Below are 9,420 nucleotides of genomic sequence, written 5' to 3'. Positions count from 1 at the left end.
AATTTGCTTATTTTTGAGTCAAACTCTGTCACCCAGTCTGGAATGCAGTGGTGCGATCTCGGCTCAGTGCAACTGTTGCAGGACGAGTCACAGACAAAACTCCTCAGACACCAGATTAAAGAAGTAAGAGGTTTTTTATTCATCCGGGAGGGTCAGCAGACTTGTGTCTTAAGAGACGAGCTCTCCGAAAAAGAAACTCCTAGTCCTTTTAAGGGCTTACAACTCTAAGGGGTCTATGTGAAAAAGTCATAATAGATCAGGTAAGCATGAGGAACGTGACTGGGGGCTACATACATCAGCTAACAGAACAAAAGGTTTTACAGTGCTTTCTTATACAATGTCTGGAATTTACAGATAACACCAGTAGATTTGGTCAGGGGTTAATATTATTATTATTTTAGCCACCAGGGCCAGGTGGTGGTGCCAAGGTCGTCTAGCTATTTATCTTACTTCTGTTTCTTTCCAACTTTTTGCTTTCTCCCTTTTCTCCTGTCTTATAAACTAGGGAAAAGGGGAGGATGGGGAGAAACTGAGAAGGACAACAGGAGATGTGTTAGCCTCATATCATACAACCTCTGCCTTCTGGAGTCAAATGATTCTTAATTTTTTAATATTTAGTAGAGACATGGTTTCATTATGTAGGCTAGGCTGTTCTTGAACTCCTGACCTCAAGTAATCTGCCTGCCTTGGCATCCAGCAGTGTTGGGATGACAGACATGAGCCACAGCACCGGGTCCATTACTGGTAGAAAGTTTTCAAAATAAAAAATAACGGCATCGACTTTAGGGAGTCACTTTAATGTTCCCCCAGCATGTTCATGCTGTGAACTGAGAATGTAGGCTGTCTGGGGACACAGGACACTCTCATTCTCATTGCTTTAGGGTGGTAAGTGACAAAAAATTTCTCCTCACAGAGGTGGAGCTTGGCTTTCAGGATCCTCAGTGGCACTGTCCGGTGGTTCTGGGATTCAGTGGAGCAATGGATGAAAGTTAATAAGCCAGTGGTCTCTTTGACCCCTCCCTTCTTACTGTTGGGAAGATATTCTTCTTGGTACCAGTAGAAGCAGAAGTATAGATTGAAGCCACCAAGTGCAGAGTGGAACTGGAGTAAACTGGTAATTTTTCTACCTCTACTAGAGCAATGATAGTGGTCTTGGAGAAGATGAGGTGATTCTGTTTGCCTTGAGAGGGATACATTTTCCCTGCATTTGCCTTCTAGATATTTTCCTTGCAGATCCATCAGGATGAGCATCCAGACCCCACCCAGACTCCTGGAGCTGGCAGTGCAGAGCCTGCTGAGAGACCAAGCCTTGGCCATCTCTGCCGTGGAGGAGCTACCCAGGTGCTCTATCTCCCACTCTTCATGGAGGCCTTCAGCAGGAGACTCTTCCAGACTCTGATGGTGAGTGTGCAGGCCTGGCCCTTCACCCACCTGCCTCTGGGATCACTGATGAAGACGCTTCATCTGGAGACATTAAAAGCATTGCTGGAAGGGCTTCATATGCTGCTAACACAGAAGGATCGCTCCAGGTGAGGTGACCCAGGAGGGCTGGTAGATAGGACTCAGGTATCCAGGGAAAGAACAGCAGGGTCAGGCAGAGAAGTAGCCCAAGGGTGGCCCAGAGTCTTCTGATGGTGTTGGCAAGGAAGCTCAGGGAGGCTTTGGCCATTGTCCAGATCCTCAGAGAAAGGACTGCTCACCATACAGGGTCCACTGTGGGAACAGAAACCTACCTTTACTCAGTGGAAGGTAAAGGGAATAGAAGTGGGGACCAGTCAGAATCAAAAAGGAAAAGGGATTGAGAAAAGACAAAGAGAACAGGGAACACTGAGGACAGGAGTAGCTGACTTATGGGATGAGAATGAAAGCAAAGGTCTGAGACGGGACCTTCTAAATTCTGAGCCTCTCCCTTACTTTACCCACAGGAGGTGGAAACTTCAAGTGCTGGATTTGCGGGATGTTGATGAGAATTTCTGGGCCATATGGCCTGGAGCCTGGGCCCTGTCCTGCTTCCCAGAGGCCATGAGTAAGAAGGAGACAGCAGAGGACTGTCCAAGGATGGAAGAGCACCAGCCCTTAAAGGTGTTCATAGACGTCTGCCTCAAGGAAATACCCCAGGATGAATGCCTGAGATGCCTCTTTCAGTGGGTTTACCAAAGGAGAGGTTTAGTACACCTGTGCTGCAGTAAGCTGGTCAATTATCTAATGCCGATTAAATATCTCAGAAAGTCATTGAAAATAATCCACCTGAATAGTATTCAGGAGCTGGAAATTCGCAACATGTCCTGGCCACAACTGATAAGAAAGCTTCGTTGTTACCTGAAGGAGATGAAGAATCTTCGCAAACTCGTTTTCTCCAGGTGCCATCATTACACGTCAGACAATGAACTCGAGGGAAGGTTAGTTGTCAAATTCAGCTCTGTGTTCCTCAGGCTGGAACACCTCCAGTTGCTTAAAATAAAATTGATCACCTTCTACAGTGGATGCCTGGAACAGCTGATCAGGTGAGAAAGGATCATACACTTTGTATGCAGACCACAGCACCGCCTTGTTTTGTTACAACAAACACTAGAAGGCGTGTAGTGTGTGCCAGCCAGTGGCAACATCACAGTGAAGTGGACACCAGAAGGTCAACACATTGTCCCATTCAGTGTTCTATGTCCTGGAGTGACTACAACAGGATTGCTCCAATAAGGGCAGAGGGGTCACCTGATGTAAAAGCTAGAGAAGGACATCATGTACAAGCTAGTTAGTGAGGGTTTCAGCTCTACTGGGGGTGCACATGTGAATTTCCTGTTACAAAGTGTGTTTCAAGTTGAGATGATGTCAAAGAGACAATAGACGAGGGTATGCAAGGAGGGAAAGTGCATCAAACCTGTGCATTTCACAATAGGTCTGTCCTCACCAGCTTAGTGATCACGAATGATCCTGTCTCTAATTCCCTGTCTGTAAAAGGTTGCTTTGAACTCCAGGAAAGGTAATTGACATGGAAAATGCGAGCTTCCGGGATGGAGGTGAGGGAGTAGGCATGACAGTGGTAAAAAGTGAGAGTTGGTTTGCAGTTGCAGGCATGTCAGGGAGCTCCTGCCGATAGGTAACCCTAGCTGATGTCCCGAGACTTTGCTGAGTTGAGTTCTTTGTACACATCTCCCACCGGGTACCTGTGGCCGAGAGATGAAGTCTTCTGCTAAAAGATGAAGATAAAAGGCTTTAGAGATTTTGTGGCCTTGACCCAATCACACAAGTAATGGTGAAAAGGCTGAGGCTAAAATGGGACAGCCCCTGAATGATCAGAGTCCTCATCATGCAGCAACCTGCATGCCGACCATCATCAGATGGTGGGAACAAAGTTGTATTTGTTTGAAGCAGGCATTTTCCTTGAGGTTATTCCCCACTACCTTCATCTAACTTGTACCATTGTCCAGAATTAACTTGTTGATCTCCACAGGTGCCTCTAGAACCCCTTGGAGAACTTGGAATTAACTTGTGGCTACCTATTGGAAGAGGACTTGAGGTGTCTCTACCAGTACCCAAGACTCGCTTACCCAAAGCATCTGAATCTCAGCTACATGCTGCAGTTCTGTATCAGTCTTGAAACCCTCGGAGCTCTGCTGGAGAAAGTTTCTGCCACTCTTGAGACCCTCATCTTGGAGGGCTGTCAGATCCACTACTCGCAACTCAGTGCCATCCTGCCTGGCCTGAGCCGCAGCTCGCAGCTCACCACCTTCTACTTTGGCAGAAATTGCATGTCTATGGACGCCCTGAAGGACCTGCTGCACCACACCAGCGGGCTGAGCAAGTTAAGCCTGGAGACGTATCCTGCCCCTGAGGAGAGTTTGAATTCCTTGGTTCGTGTCGATCGGGAGATCTTCACCCCACTTCAGGATGAGCTGATGTGCACACTGAGGGAAGTCAGGCAGCCCAAGAAGATTTTCATTGGCCCCACCCCCTGCCCTTCTGTGGCTCATCACCATCTGAGGAACTGGAGCTCCATCTTTGCTGCTAGGGAAGGCATGCCTAGCGGGGTAGAGAAATCCAAAGTTCTCTTCCAGGCACTTGGACACTAAAATCTACTATGTGGGTTCAAGCTATTTTTCTATTTTCTTATTTCCATTTTTAATAATTCCAAAAGTTTTATTGAAGACAATTAGAGACAATGTTTCTCTATGTTGCTCCAGCTGGGCTTATGGGATCCTCCTGCCTCAACGTCCTAAAATGCTGGGATTACTGGGATGAGTGACTGTGTCCAGGCCACATGCAACTTAAAGGAATCACAGGCAAGTGCTCAGTGTTAGGGAAAAAAAAAGATAACAGCAGGGGGCAAGGCTGGAAGAAAATGTTGAAGTGACGTCAATGAGAACTTCAGGGACCCGTGTCCTACAGAGTCAGAAAGAGAAGCTAAAGCTCTGCATTGATGAGAATGTTATCCCTGGAAAGACGGTTACCGAGGAGTATCAGAAACAAAGTGCCTGAATGAAAACTTTTAATCTGTTGTAGCAATTTATCAATCAGAATTGTCTAGTTATTGAGTTACTGATGGAAAAATAATGAAATACTAATTTGTCTGTGATTGAGTTTCAGCTGTAGAACATCAAAGCAACCAAATAAAATTTGATCATTTTGAGTATTTCCCGCCCATTCTTGTTCTTTGTTTTCTTTTGGAGACAAAAATCTCACTTTGTCATTTAGGCTGGAGTGCAGTGGTGCAATCTGGGCTCACCACAATCCTTTCCTTCAGGGCTCAAGTGATTCTTGCATCTCAACCACTCAAACAGCTGGGACTGCAGGCACGTTCCAACAAGCGTGGCTGATTCTTGTATTTTCAATAGAGACGGGGTTTTTCCAGGTTGATCAGCCTGGTCTCAATATCCTGGCTTCAAGTGATCCACCGACATTGGCCTCCCAAAGCGCTGGGAAAACAGGCATATACATGATCTCCACCCATTCTTTACTTCTCCTCAGTCATCAGTTTTTTTCTTACTTTTTTGCCCATGGGGAGCAGCTCGGCCAGGCAAAAAGGGACGGGCAGAGAGGGGCCCCAAGGAGAAGATAGGAATGGGGTGGTGTCCTGCTCGCACAAGATGTGTGGATGCCAGGCCCAGAAGGCAGAGCTGGGGCCATCCATCAGGGGGCCAGGGTGAGAAGCAGAAATGGCACCTGCTTCAAGGACCTGGACAGCTATCTGGCCACTGTGCCCATCCTGCTAACAGTGTCAAGCTCCCGGGTCTTGAAGGGAGGTTCTATGCAGATCCACCCCAGGCTGTGTTTCCAAGATCCACCCACCATAGGGGTGACCAGCCTGATTGCTGGGCCTGGGAACCATGAACCACTTCTGGAGGCACTCCCCTTTGCTGGATCATGAGTCAGGCCTGTGCTCCATGTCCCTGAGGCAGCCAACTGTGTCACCCACACCCTTTCATGGCAAAATGGAACCTGGTCCCAGGTCTGGAGTCTCCACCACAGCCTCTACCTCACTGCCAACTGCCTCCTGTTAGCCTGCAAGCTTCTGGATGAGAGTGCAGTTGGGGCTTGTTAAACTACACCCAGGAGCATTGGGTTTGTTTGTGTGGGGATGGCCAGAGCTGCTGTGAACCTGCATCTCACCTGTCACCTCTGCAGGGAAACACAGAGAGAGGGCACAGCCGAGGCTGCGTACACTTCAGAGCTGATGGGAGACTGGGAGAAGAGGGAGTCCTGGTCCTCCCGAGTTGGCAGGGCAGTCGCTCCAAAGGCATAACTGAAGCTGTCCAGGTCACAGTTACCAACTGAGGTTCCCCAGTGCTCTCCAGGGTCCAGGAGATCCCCCCTTCTCCTGCAGCTTGGGGGTGTCTGCTCTGACAGCCTCATTTCTCATGGCACCTGCTCTAATTTTGGAGTGTGGTTGTGGTCAAGCCCAGATGCTGTCGCAGCCCAGGTGGGCCTGTGCACACTTGGGTCAGTGCTGATGCACCGTCCCACTGCTGTCTTGAACCCTCTGGACTTTGGGCCCTGATGAGTGTGGAAGGGAGGCTGAGGGGGTTGTGTACAAATCAGCACTCGTCTTTGGATGCTCCTTGGTACGAGTGACCTGGGCAAAATGGTTGGTGGTGGGAGGCAGACAGAATCCAGGACAGGAAGGTGAGGGTCACTGGTGAGGCTCCACCTTCTGACCAAGGAGGACCTGAAGCCCGTGGACTGGGCTACCAGTCCTATAGACCAGAGTGTGAACATGTGTTGCATTTTTTGTGCCTGCCTATGGCCACCTATGACCTAATCAGCACAGACTTTCTCCCATCTGATGCTGAAAAAAGCCCCAGACTCAGGGAGAACATCAGGAAGACCTGTGGCAGAGAACTACCCACTATTGGGATGATTTTCCTGCAGAGACAAGCAATCCGTTCTGGGTCATTTCTCTGCTGAGAGCTGTAGAGATGAAGAGATGGCTCTCCTGCAGAGAGCAGCAACCCACTCCAGGGCCTCCTCTCTACTGAGAGCTGTGGTGATGATGGAATAACCTGCCAGGAGGGCGGGGTCACCCTCCCCAGGGCCTCCTGTCTGCTCAGAGCTGAACACTTATCGCAAGACCCTGGTTTCAGAAAGAAGCTACCCACTGTGGGTCTCTGAGCTGTTCTATTGCTCAATAAACCTCCCGTTTATCTCACTCACCCTCCTCTTGTCTGCATATTTCATTCTTCCTGGTTGCAGCACAAGACCTTGGGACCTGCCTAATGTTGGGGCTAAAAGAGCAATAACACAAACAAAGCTGAAACACGGCCCTTGCTCACCAATTTGTAGGTGAAGAGAAAAAGAGAAGAGCTACTACTCTTCCAGGAGCCCAGATGTGGGTGCTTCCTGAGCCAGGGCTGTGACTCCCTTTTGGGGGTTGTGCAGTTCCTGGCATTTCCAAGCATTCGGTGTTGGTGTCACTGTGTATTCCAGTGACAACCATGGAAGATGCTTGCGCTGTGCCTGGTTCACTTGCAGCCTTGCAGAAATCTGGCACCCATGCTGGCACCTGGAGCTGCCCGACCCACTGCTGCAGCAGCAGCAGCCAGTGACTGTCCGAAATGGCCTGACCCCCTGCTCACTCACACACCCCTCACCACTCCAGCCCTGACCCACCCTTAATAGGCATGTGCTCCAGGCCTGAAACATGAGCCAAGCATAGTCTACCAGGCTGCATGGGCAGAATGAACCCAGTGAACCCGATCAAAACTCTGGCAAAGGTGCCCCCAGACACAGAGGTTTCTGGCCAGAAAAGTCACATTCCAAGGATTCCAGAAGAGAAAATTACCTAAACACAAAGAAAGACAATAAGAAAAGGATGGAAGAGAGAAGTCTCTAAACAACCAAAACACAAGAAATGAAATGGGAGTACTAAGCCTTTATCAATAAAAACAATGAATATAATTTATATCAGTTCTGCAAGTGAAAGGCACAGGGTCTTTGAATGAGTAAAAAAATAAGACCCTACTATATGCTGTTTTCCAGAAACTCAATTCACCTATAAGCATACATGTAGATGGAAAATGAAGGGGTGGAATAAGGTATTCCATGCAACTGGAAACCAAAAAACAGCAAGAGCATCTGTACTTATGTCAGGTAAAATAGGTGTCAAATCTCAGAATGCACTCAGGTAAAACAGAATACAAATCTAAGCTTGTAAAATAATAGACTACACTTACACAAACTATGCCTAGAAAAAACATACATCAAAATAATAGAAGCCAAAAATGGCAAATCCACATGCAACATCATATTGAATGAAGAAATGTTGAAAGTATTCCCACTAAGAACTACAAGAAGACAAAAATGCTCACTTTATCCACTTGTAATCAACATAGGACTGAAAGTTTTTGTCAGAGCAATCTGGTAAGCAAAAGAAAGAAAGGACATTTAAATTGGAAAGAAGGAAGTGAAACTACCTGTGTTTGCCAATGATATGATCATATGTGCTTAGAAAACCTGAAAGATTCCACCAAAAGGCTCATAGATGAGATAAATGAATTCACTTAAGTCTCAGGTGCAAAATCTGTATGTACAAGTCAGTAACACTTTTTTATACCAACAACAAGCAAGCCGAGAATCAAATCAAGAACTCCACCCCTTTAAAATAGTTGCAAAACAACAACAAAAACTGACAATAACAAAAACAACCTAGGAATACACTTAACCATTAGGTACAGGATCTCTACAAGGAGAACTACAAGACACTGCTGAAAAAAATCATAGATGACAAAATAGAAGGAAAACATCCCATGCTGATGGATTGACAGACACAATATCGTGAAAATGACCACACTGCCCAAAGCAATCTAAAAATTGCAAACATGAAACATCAATCTAAAGACATCAATCTAAAAATTGCATACACCAAAATACAAACATCATTTCCACAGGATTACTAAAAGAATCCTAAAATTCATATGGAGCCAAAAAAGAGGCTGAAGAGCCAAAGCAATCCTAAGCAAAATGAACAAATATGGAGGCATCACATTACCTGACTTCAATTTATACAATAAGGCAACAGTAAGCAAGACTGCATGGTGCCAGTATGAAGGTCAAGACATAGACCAATGGAACAGAATAGAGAACCCAGAAATAAAGCCACATGCTTACAACCCAGCGGTAGGACTGCTGCTTCTCAGTTTGTGCTGAGTGATGCCCTTTGGGGATATGGGGCCAAAGTTACTGGATTTTTCCCCCAAGAAAAACCAGAGTGAATTGTGATATCCTGTGTGATTTTTAGACTCTGACTATTGCCATAGTGATTAGGTCATCTCCAGGTACCCAGAGACTCAGTCACCAACCAGTGTCCACATTCTTGTCATCGGTGCAAGAAAGAGTTTAGGAAGTAGGCAGAATGAAGCAAAAGGTAAGAAGTGTCTATTGCAAAGCAAAGGTAGATACTCAAGAGAGGGCTTATTCAGAAGAGTGAGTTGTGTACAGGGGAGTTTGGGTTTCTAATTTTGTAGGATCTCTAAGGAGAGGTTCAAATAATCATTAGGATTTAAAGAAAAAATGGTGATGTTTTCTCAGAACTGAGGTGTCACCTATTATTTATTTATTTATTTATTTATTTATTTATGTTTTGAGATGGAGTTTCACTCTTGTTGCCCAGGCTGGAGAGCAATGATCTTGGCTTACTGCAACCTCTGCATCCTGGGTTCAACCAGTTCTCCTGCCTTAGCCTCTGGAGTAACTGGGATTACAGACATGTGCCACCACACTCGGCTAATTTTGTATTTCTAGTAGAGATGAGATTTCTCCATGTTGGTCAGGATGGTCTCAAACTCCCGACCTCAGGTGATCCACCTGCCTTGGGCTCCCAAATTGTTGGGATTACAAGCATGAGCCACTGGGCCTGGCTAGGTGTCACCTATTTTTATACTAAATATGGGCATACTCAGAACTGTCCTGGTGTTGGTGTGTGATTTACTG

At 46.5% G+C, this 9,420-nt stretch overlaps 1 pseudogene; it reads left to right on the top strand.

Annotated features, from left to right (window-relative positions):
• Positions 1–1,243: 1,243 nt before the first annotated feature.
• On the top strand, positions 1,244–4,006 carry LOC100433396 (PRAME family member 1-like; annotated as a pseudogene).
• The last annotated feature ends 5,414 nt before the right edge of the window (positions 4,007–9,420 follow it).

This window comes from Pongo abelii, chromosome 1 (assembly GCF_028885655.2).
Source record: "Pongo abelii isolate AG06213 chromosome 1, NHGRI_mPonAbe1-v2.0_pri, whole genome shotgun sequence".
In the NCBI taxonomy this organism is placed as follows: domain Eukaryota; kingdom Metazoa; phylum Chordata; class Mammalia; order Primates; family Hominidae; genus Pongo; species Pongo abelii.
The sequence above is the reverse complement of the archived record's forward strand: the minus strand, read 5'-3'. Positions and strand labels throughout refer to the sequence as shown.